The sequence below is a fragment of the Sorex fumeus genome, unplaced genomic scaffold, assembly GCF_029834395.1.
Source record: "Sorex fumeus unplaced genomic scaffold, SorFum_2.1 ptg000131l, whole genome shotgun sequence".
Classification (NCBI taxonomy): Eukaryota; Metazoa; Chordata; class Mammalia; order Eulipotyphla; family Soricidae; genus Sorex; species Sorex fumeus.
The window spans coordinates 40,167,575-40,178,044 of NW_026606188.1; positions in this window are offsets into that span (position 1 = coordinate 40,167,575).

Sequence of the window (10,470 nt, forward strand, 5' to 3'; positions counted from 1 at the left end):
GGAGCCCTGAGAGGAAGGTGCTGGAGCCTGGTGCGCAGTGGAGGGGTAGGTGAGCAGGTTCCCTATCCAAGCAGGCCCTTCCCCATGCAAATAGAGGGCGGCTGACGGCTCTGAACCCAGGGTCTGCTGGGGGTATGCACACGTGAGGGTGTGTGTGTGCCGACCTGGTGCGCCTGTTGATTGGTCAGGGAGCTACTTTCCCTGAAGGTCTCACCGTATTTGCTCCCACTGCTTTTCCAGTCTAATTCCTCTGCTCAGACGCCCTCCCCACTCAGCCTTTACATTCCAGCACAGGGCTGGAGCCATGGTGAAGTGCGTCAGGCTCCTGAGCACCCAGACCGAGTTCGATCCCCAGCACCTCATGGAGTCTCCCGAGCCCACCAGGAGTGACCCTGAGCAGAGCCAGGAGTAGCCTTGAGCATCGTGGGGTGTGGCCCAAAAACAAGGAAGGAAGGAAGGAAGGAAGGAAGGAAGGACGGAAGGAAGGAAGGAAGGAAGAAAAAAAGGAAGGAGAAAAAAGGAAGGGAGGAAGGAAGGGAGGGAGGGAGGGAGGGTGGGAGGAGGGAGGGAGGGAGGGAAGGAAGGAAGAAAAGAAGGAAGGGGAAGGAAGGGAAGGAGGAAGGAAGGAGAAAGAAGGAAGGATGAAGAAGGAAGAAAGAAAGGAAGTAGGGAGAGAGGGAGAAGGAAGGAAAGAAGGAAGGAAGGGAGGGAGGGAGGGAGGGAGGGAGGGAGGGAGGGAAGGAAGGAAAGAAGGAAGGGGAAGGAAGGAAGGGAGGGAGGGAGGGAGGGAGGGAGGGAGGGAGGGAGGGAAGAAGGAAGAAAGGGAGGGAGGAAGGAAGGAAGGGAAGGAGGGAGGGAGGGAGGGGGAAAGAAGGAAAGAAGGAAGGGGAAGGAAGGAAGGAAGGAAGGAAGGAAGGAAGGAAGGAAGGGAGGGAGGAAGGGAGGGAAGAAGGAAGAAAGGGAGGGAGGAAGGAAGAAAGGGAGGGAGGAAGGAAGAAAGGGAGGGAGGGAGGGAGGGAGGGAGGGAAGGAGGGAGAAAGAAGGGAAGGAAAGGAGGGAGGAAGGAAAAAAGGGTGGGCGAGAGGAAGGGAAGGAAGGGGGAAAGGGAGAGAGAGAGAGAAGAAGGAGGGAGGGAAGGAAGGAATACCAGCACAAGGGGCATCTCCTTTGGGAAGCCCTTCCTGACTACCCCCCTCCACTCCACTTGCTGAGGAACCCTTGGAACATGGCCGTGAGCAGGGCACATGCCTCTCTGACAAGAGCTTGGTGCAAACACCCTGCCGTTGGCTTTTCACTCCCACCCACAGCGTCCTCGGGGCCGTAAACTGAGCAGTCCCACAACCTTGGCTGCCGCTCCTAGAGTGATCTTCCCAGCGGGGCTGTGAGGGCCCATTTGTTGGGTGAGACCACTGAGACACCCAGAGGGTATCAGGCTTGAGATCACAATGAGCATTTCCCAGAGGATAATGCTATTTGCTTCACATTCTTTGCTTGTTGTGTGTGTGTGTGTGTGTGTGTGTGTGCGCATGTGTGTATGGACCTATATACATGTGTGTATGCCTGTGTAGTATGGATAGTATGTATAACTGTGGATGTGTATGCATCTCTCTCTCTCTCTCTCTCTCTCTATATATATATATATATATGTTTGTGTATATATGTATGTTTGTGTGCCTGTGGTCATACTCATGTATGCATAAAACTCTGTGTGTGTGTGTGTGTGTGTGTGTGTGTGTGTGTTTATCTGTTTCTGGGTGGCCCAGATCCCAGACACACACTTGTCATCTGCTGTGTCCCCTGCAAGGACAGCGGTTAGGGGTGTTGGGAGCGGGGGTGTGCCCCCCCCAGTCCCCCCTGGTAGAGGCAGGCTGGGGAAGCTGTCAGAGAATGATGTGACTAACGGAGTGAGTTCTCTGCCGAGAGATGCGTCAGTGGGTTGCCTCCGGCCCGAGTGGCACCCCTGACTCAAGCAGGAGCCCTGGAGCTCGTGAACAGTATCATCAGGAGCACCACCCGTTTATGGGACTGTTCGAAAAATAGCCACAGCTGATAAGATGACTCAGTGTGAAACAACCACTCATAAACAGAGAGATGGCGGGGAGGCCCTGTTGGGAGCTTCTTTCTTCCTTCGGTTCTCTGGAGACCTGTCCCCTGCCCCCAGCCCACTCCCTCCCCAGGCCCCCACTTCTTCCTCATCCCTGGAAAGAATCAAACTCTGCCAGCTTCACCCCTGCTCGGCAACTCCCCAGCCCTGCCCCCACTGCCCACTGCCAGGACGGTTGCTGTGTGCCCCTGGAGGGTACACAGGTAGGGAAACTGGGGTGCCTGAGACCCTCACCACAGGAGTGGGAAGGGCGCTCTGCTCTGTCTTGTCCCATGGCGATTTCCAGTTCCCCTGGGGCTGCCGGTGTATGTCATGGACCCTGAGAAGCAGCAAGATCTCCCTGAGGCCCCCACCCCCACTCAGCCTCAGAGCACCCCCCTCCTGTCCGGGCCCCCTGGGGATAACCAGGCTGCACCCTGGGAAAGCTGCCCCTTGCTGTCATGCCCAGGTTGCCCTCAGTGGACAGGGACCCATGTTCCTGGAGGCGTCTTACCTGGGGCTGGGCCCCCGAGAGGCCAGTTGGCTGAAGCTGGTGCCCGGTGCTGCAGCTCTGCCCAGGGCCGCTGTGAGTGAGCAGCTGGCCGGCAACACAGGCCTTATGCTGGGGGGACCTGGGAGGCAGCCACACCTGTGCTCTTTGGACCCTGAGGGGGAGTGGCATCCCCAGCCACATCCCGGCCCAACCCCAAGCTGGGCCTTGTGGCTGGAGTCCCACGCTTAGCCTCCACTCCAGCTTCCTGCCTAACCATCCCAGTCTGAGCTGGTGCCCCCTTGTGTCCCTGCCTTTGGGGTCTCTGTCCTGGGGGTCCAGTCTGCTTTAGGCCCTGAGGAAGGAGAGAGCAGTGCTCTCTGCGTGGCCCATACACCGGGATGAGCCCCTACTTTGTATGCTGGCACCTCGATGGGACCCCCAGGGCTGCATGGTCCCCTGGGCCCTGCTGGGAGTGACCTCTGAGCGGGCCGGGAGGAGCCACTGACCGCTGCCAGGTGTAGCCCCAAACAAACAAACAGATGAAGTCCAAGAATGCACTGTCCCCTCCCACAGGCCTATTGTGGTGACACAGCACCTGGTAAGGAAACAGGAGGGAGGCTGGAAGCACCCCCAGGTCCCCCCTCATCCCACGCCCTGTCCTCGCTTCCTGGTGTCCTGTCTCCCCAGACGCCCTCCCCCAATTCCCTGCCCTCATCCAACCGCCTCCCTGGGAAGGAGTGTCCACTGTCCCCCCCATGGGTCTCTGCCCCAGCCCCTCTCACAGGGACCTTCCCTAGTGGGAAATGGGGGAGGGGGGCAATTCTTTCCTCTAGGACTCGTCTCGCACCCTGCTGCTCTAGGGAGAAAACCCAAACTTCTCAAGATGCTTACAGGGGGGCTGGAGCGATAGCACAGCCGGCTGGGAGTTTGCCTTGCACGCGGCCAACCCGGGTTCGGTTCCCAGCATCCCATATGGTCCCCCGAGCACTGCCAGGAGTAATTCCCGAGTGCAGAGCCGGGAGGAACCCCTGAGCATCGCTGGGTGTGACCCAAAAAGGAAAGAAAAAAAAGATGCTTACAGAGAAGCATGTGCGGGCCTCAGACTATTTATTGAATGATTGAAGTAAGAGAAGGAGAAGGGTCCCTGGGAACTCGGAGACCAGAAGTCGGTTCCAAAGGACTTTCAGGTTTCTTTCTTTTTCTTTCTTTCTTTCTTTCTTTCTTTCTTTCTTTCTTTCTTTCTTTCTTGCTTGCTTTCTTGCTTTCTTTCTTGCTTTCTTTCTCAACATGTTATTGGCTGATTTGCGATACCACTTAATGAACAAGAGATGAAGACCCATTTCTGGTCATCTGCCAACACCCCGCTCCCCCCACCCAGAGCTATTCCCTGCCACCCCCACTTGTCACTACATGGTTTCCCCAGCTATTCATTCAGTAAACTGCTACCTCGGCCATGTCCCACCTCATCTCTCATAGGGCAGCTGCCTCTGCGGTCTGGGGGCCCACCCCACGTTCCCTGTGCTGGGATGCCCTCCCAATTTCCCTGAGGATGTCCTTGTTCCGGGATGCCACCAAGCCTGCATTTGTTGGTGGATTCTCTCTTCTCCATTATGGCCCAAAGACTGAGGCCTCAGGGGTCAGTGCAGGGAGACTAGTGGGAAGCAAAGGATGGAGCCCAGCGGCCGGCCTGGGCAGAGAGAAAGCAGGCATGGAGACTCACAGATATGTGAGACGATTCCTGGCATAGGAAGGGCCTGGCTGACGAAGCGGAGAGATGGTAGAAGTGTTTGCGCCAGGACCTGACGCATCCAGGATTCAGTCATCCTCTGTAATAAGGACAAAGTGCACAGGGTTGGCGGGGCCATTCGGGCGGGTTCAGTCGCAGCCTGAGGCCCACAAGGCGCGATCCACTGAAGAAGGGGTGCCATGCGTAGGTGCCCCTCTGGGACCAGCGCGAATGAGTGCAAGCCGCTGTTCCAACCACGACTAATTGACTAATCGTCCAGACAAGGATGCAGATTCCCACTGTGCTCCATGGTGGCCCTGTTCCTGTCTGACTAGGAGCGTGATGTTAAGAGCTCTGTACAAGTGTCCCTTGGTGGGTGGCGCAGTTAGGAGTGAGCCCCGGGTCCCGGTGTTGCTGGCTGTGCTCTCTCGGGGAGGCTGTGCCACCTGCTAGCTGGCTGCTGGCATTGGGTGGAAGGGTGGGCCCAGGTGCAGAGCTGGTGAAGGAGCAAGGCCAGAAGCAGTGGTGTGGGATTCAGAGGAGGCCGAACGCGTGTGCAGCCAGGCTCTGGGCAGAGACCTCTGCTGTCGGGGGGCTCTGGCGCTGGGCGGGGGGCCTGGCACAGGCCAAGAGCTCCCAGGGTGGAACCCGAGCTTGAAGTCCCTTCACTTACAGACCTGCTGTGGCTGATCTCAAGGACAGGACCTGCTGAGAGGCCCAGACTCCTTGGTCTTGGTTCCGTGCCGGGCTTGGTATTGGCTGATTTACTGACTGATGTATTGACTGATTTATTTTGGGTTTAGGGGGCCACGCCCAGTGGTGCTCAGGGCTTCCTCCTGGCTCTGTGCTCAGGGGTCACTCCTGGCAGGGTTCAGGGGCCCATACACGGGCTGTAACTGGCTCGGCCCACTGCACTGTCTGTTCAGGGCCCCAACAAGATTCTTGTCACCGTTTTGTGAAACCATATGATGAAAAAGAGATGATGACCCATTTCTGGTCATCTGCCAACACCTTGCTCCCTCCACCAGAGTTATATCCTGCCACCCCCACCGGTCACTTCACTGTTTCCCCAGCCACTCAGTAAACTGCTACCTCAGCTATGTCCTTCCCCATCTCTCATAGTGCAGCTGCCTCTGCGGTCTGGGAACCCACCCCACATTCCCCTCCCACGAAGGGAGGGGGCTCAGCTAGCGTTGCAGCCAAGGGAGTGCATGATTTCTGCCCACTGGGATGCTGGTTCCAGAGGGAGAAGAGGAGAAGAGACAGTTCGGTGCCCCTCCCAGAAGGGGACAGGTGGGAAACATGGCCCAGCCCGGGGCGTGGGGCGTGGGGGTGCTAGGTGGACACCTCTCTGGGGAGGGGACCTGAGCCTGCAGCTAGGGAGGAATCCATGGTGTGTGTGGAATGAGTGGAATGAGTGTGGGGGGGTCTAGTGCACAGAGATGGGGATGGGGTGAGGACTGTCCCCGCTCTGATGGGCCCCAAGACCGGGGGCTGCTTAGAGGGCAGATGGTAACTGGCCTGTCCAGGGGCTGGGAGATGGGGTGACCACTCAGACCACTCTCATTTTCCCATCTCCCTCAGCCTCCTAAACCCCAAATCAGTGCTCAGGGCCTTTTTTTTTGTCCTTCCACTCTCTGACAGTAGGATATCTGCCATTCTAGATGATTCTAGAACCCATTTCCACACCTAGGCCCAGATCTCTCCAGCTTTGGGGTTTCCTGGGTGACACGTACTCCACATCCTGCCTCCTCTCTGCCCCTCACCCGCTGCCAGGGAAGCCAGCGGCCCCCTGGGTGGGAATGCCGGTGCCCCTCTAATGCCGTGTGCCTGGACCCCATGGCTGTGGAGGAAAGGTCCTTCCCCTGCACCCAGGTATCTGGTGAGTCAGGGGCTTCCTGGGACAGGAGTTGCAGTGGGCTGGGTGGGGCTGGAGGATGGAGTCATTCTGGGAACCACCTCCTCGAGCTCAGGGCAAGGCCTGGCTCAGCTCTTCACCAGTGCAGTGGGCCTTGCTCCTGGGAGCTGGTGAGCAGAGATTGCCCCCAGCCATGTGTCTCTGGTCCAGCCAGGCCAGGCTGCCCTCTGTGGTCACGCAGGGAGGGGCTTCGCTACTGCTACCTCTGTCTCAACTCCCCCGAGGACCTGTGCGACCTGACCTACAGCCTTGGGACTGGGGTGGGGGTAGTCAGTGTGGGGGAGCACAGGCCCCACCTGAGGACTGAGCTGCCAGGCCTAGCACCTGCCTGAGCATGTGCGCAGTCCCAGCCACAAAGCAACACAGAAAGGACCCCTCCGTACCCATGGCAAAAGCCCCTGAGTCGTGGCTGGGGGTGGCAGCCGGGGACAGGCAAGTTTCTGATGCCATGAGCAGAAAAGGCAGATTACGATGGTAGACAGAAGCTTATGCTGGCACCAAAGAATTAAGGAGCGGGCCTTGCACTGTGGCTGATCCAACCCCACCTCCAGAACCCTGAGTATCACCTAGTGTGGCTCTAGGAGGCCCCCAACATTGCCAGGTGCAGCCTGGGTTCATTGGTGACACTACCCCGCCCCCAGCACTGCAGGGTCCTGGCAGCTTCCCACTGAACCGCCACTGGTTGGCCAAGAATTACCCAGTGGGACACCTGAGACTCCTCCAACCACCATAAAAGCCTGTGACAAAATGCCAAGACTTCGTTTCATAATAAAACAGAACTTTCCGCAGGAGCATGCGCAGGGAAACATATGCACCCGCGAACCTTAACAGACTGACCCTGGGCAGGCCTGCGCCAAGGCTCACCACAGCCCTGCACAACTTGGTTTACTTCTAACTAACATGGGGTAAAAACAGGGCCAGGAGGCAGAGGGCTTCAGCAGTTTCACGGGGTCACACGCCAGGCCCTTTAAACACGGCAGAGGAGCCAGACCAGTTATCTCTGAGGGTGTGTTTCCCTGTCTCTGTGCTTTTATTTCCCAACTTTTCCCCAGAAGAGCATGTTCCTTTAGCAACGATGTGTCCCGTCCGACTCCACCCAACATGATGGATGGGAATTTTCTAAGCAACAAAATAAGACACAGTGTCCCGGGCAATTTGCAGCAGCCCTGCACGGGGCCGGGGAGGGTGTAAGCGTTGGAGTCCACAGCCCCGGGATGTGAAGACAGATGGAGGGGCCAGACCTTCCCGGAGTGCCACGTGGCTGCTGGCCCCGGGGACAGGGTGTGTGGGTGGGGGGAGGGGTGGAGGGCCGGAGGTCCTGGGCTGAGGCCTGGAATCTCAGGCAAGAACCGAGGACGTCCAAGTCAGCCTTGCTCTGGCTTGCCTGGAGAGGAGCTGGGCATGGCCCGCTGGCTTCACTGGGCCTTGGGATGGTGTGTGTGTATGTGTGTGTGTGTGTGTGTGTGTGTGTGTGTGTGTGCGCGCGCGCATGCATGTGCATGCATCTATGTGGATGTATATGTGTGTTTCTGTGTGCTAGTGGTGGTCCCCCCACTCGCCTCTCCTTGCTTTCTTGGTACCCCCTACTACCACTCCATGTTGTTCTGCCTTCCCCTGAAAGCTGGGCTCCCCCTGAAGCACGCAGCTACTGCCGAGACCCTCTCGCGGACCACATCCTCCCCAGCTCATCAGCAACGAAGGGGTGCAGGCTCTGTAGAAACTCGAACCCGACACTGCCTCTCAGGAGTCCAGTTCTCTGCATCTCAGGGGCCTGTTGAGGACCACAGCAGTGGGGACCCGCCTCCTAACTCTGCTCCCCAGACACTGTTTCCCTTCGAGTCCCTCCCACTGTCCCACCCCGGGTCTTGGAGGCATCTGTTCCCAGGGTGGCGGTAGGGTGGGGAGGGGTGGTCAAGGGAGCCATTTCTCTGGAGTTTCCTCAAACACTGGTCTCACAAGCCCCAGACTTTGCCTGTTAGGGCCGGACGTGGGGCCCAGAGCCCAGACTGCTCACCATCTCCGACAGCTCCGAGACTGGTTGGGGTTCCATTGTCATCCAGGGGGAGTGGCCACGATCAGGCTGCTGAAGCCAGACAGTCCTTCTGGGCTCTTGTCCTCCCCGCAAAGTCCCCTCATTGTCCCACCCCCCACCACTTCAGAGGAGCCTGTCCTGCTGAGCTCTGCTCAGAAATGGGGCTCCACCTGGGCCAGGAGTCCCTCCCTACCCTCACCCACTCTGCCCACTGCACATACCTTCTGTGCTCCCCAGAAAGAGTCCGGCTGGCAAACAGGGCCCAGACCCAGAGCCCAGGGCCGTGGTGACTTATGCCGTGACAAGGCCAGGGGGCTGCAGTGGGCTGAGAACCTGCTCTGGCTTTCGCTCCTGCTTCTCTGACCCAAAGTGGCTCTACGCCCAGTCAGCTGTGGCCGGCCCAGCTCTCCCTTAGGCCAGCGCTAGGCCAGTGTGGGTCTCTTTCCAGGCCTGTGTGGGGCTCCTACCCTGCCCTTCTGGAATTTCCTGGAGCAGCATTGGTGTCACGGCCCCTGGGTTTCAAATGAGCCTCGGTTTCCCCACCAGAGACGAGGCGCCCCAGCCCAGACTGCTCACCATTGCCCGCTCAACTCTCTGCGTCTGAAGGCTCCAACCAAGCAGTCAATATGCATATGAGTGATTTTATTATGGCAGGGTGGGACTGGGTAGTTTTATTTATTTACTGGCACCATGACTTACAACATTGTTCACGACAGGGTTTCATGCAAACAAGGTTCCAGCGCCTCTCTGTCTACTGGTGTCCACCGCCTACTCTCCCCACGGCAAGGGACTTGGTGCTCAGGGGACCGCAAGGTGCCCAAACTCAGCCCAGGTCTACCATATGCAAAGCACGTGCTGCATCCCACGTCCCCACCTCACGGTGCTCTCTGCCAGGCCACTGGGCTGGTCAGAAGCTTCCCCCAGTGGTGCCTGCCTGGGCCGGACCGTGGGCTGCCTGGGAAGAGATGCGGGCTCCCTCTGCTGGACAGCAGGAGAATCACAGGGGAGCGGCTGGAATAGCGTCCCAAGTTGCATTTAAGCATGAGGAAACTGAGGCAAGGGACAGTCTTCTTACTGGATGAAAGTTTGTCTGCAAGGACCCCAGATTGTCAGCTTTCTACACAGGGAGAAACCAGAAGTCCGAATGGGCCCTCAAAGCAGCTTTTCACAGTGTCCTACTTAGTCTTCCTTCCCAGTGGACTGGCGGCATGGGAGGGCACATCGGGCACGGGATGGGCCAGAGACCTCCCCCTCCCCAACAGCTGCACCTTCAGGGAGGCCCCTCAGGGTCGGGTAGGAGGCAGGAGGCCACCGCGCTCTCAGGGCAGAGGCGTGAGTGGAAAGAGGGGTCCCTGCCCCTACCGACCTGGAGGGCCTTGCAGTGACGTGCATGGAGGTTTTGTGGTTTCTGAGTTCCCTGTCAGGGCCATGGCTCCTGTTCCTCGTGTGGTTCTTGATCAGGAGCTCTGTGACATCCCTCCGGGGGGCTGGTTCTTTTTTCCCTCGGAATGATACTGCGAAAGAAGGGTGATTCGCGTCACCTCGTGAGTGTGGCCAGCTGTGGACGCCTTCCCGTCTCTCCATGGTCTGTTGCTGTCTCCTGTGCCCTCGGTGACTCACCGTGGGGGACCCTAAACTGCTCAGACCTTCCGGCTTTTTCCTCCTTCCCCGAGTCCTGGGTGAGGCTTTGCTGGCGGGCTGCCAGTGAAAGCCGCACTCCTGCCTCTACTCCCCTCTCGGCACCATCGGCCTTGGGGCAGGGGGCTGCAGCCCCCCACAGGTAAAGTTCTACAGGCCTGTCTTGGGCCCCTTTAGCAATGCCCCACACGTGTTTCAAGTTCACCATGTTCCTAGCAGAGCCTGCACGACCACAGTGCCCACTGCTGCCCTCCCTGCTGCCGGCTGGCCCTACTGTCCCCCCTCTGTTCTGTGCTCACTTCTCCTCTAAATTCCCCAGAAGGGGGGCTGCAGAGATAGTGCAATGGGTACTCAGAGCGCTTGTCTTCCATATGGCCAACCCAGGCTCAATCCTCAGCAGCACTAGGAGTGATTCCCGAGCGCAGAGCCCGGAGAAGTCCCTGAGCATCATCGGGTATGTCCCAAACCCAAAAACAGTAAAAAGGAGAAGGGGATGAAAGACGCTCAGAAAAGGCAGATCTAGGGGGCTGCTTTGCTGGGGGGGGGGGGGGGCGGGGATCCCAGACCAGATCCAGTTCCT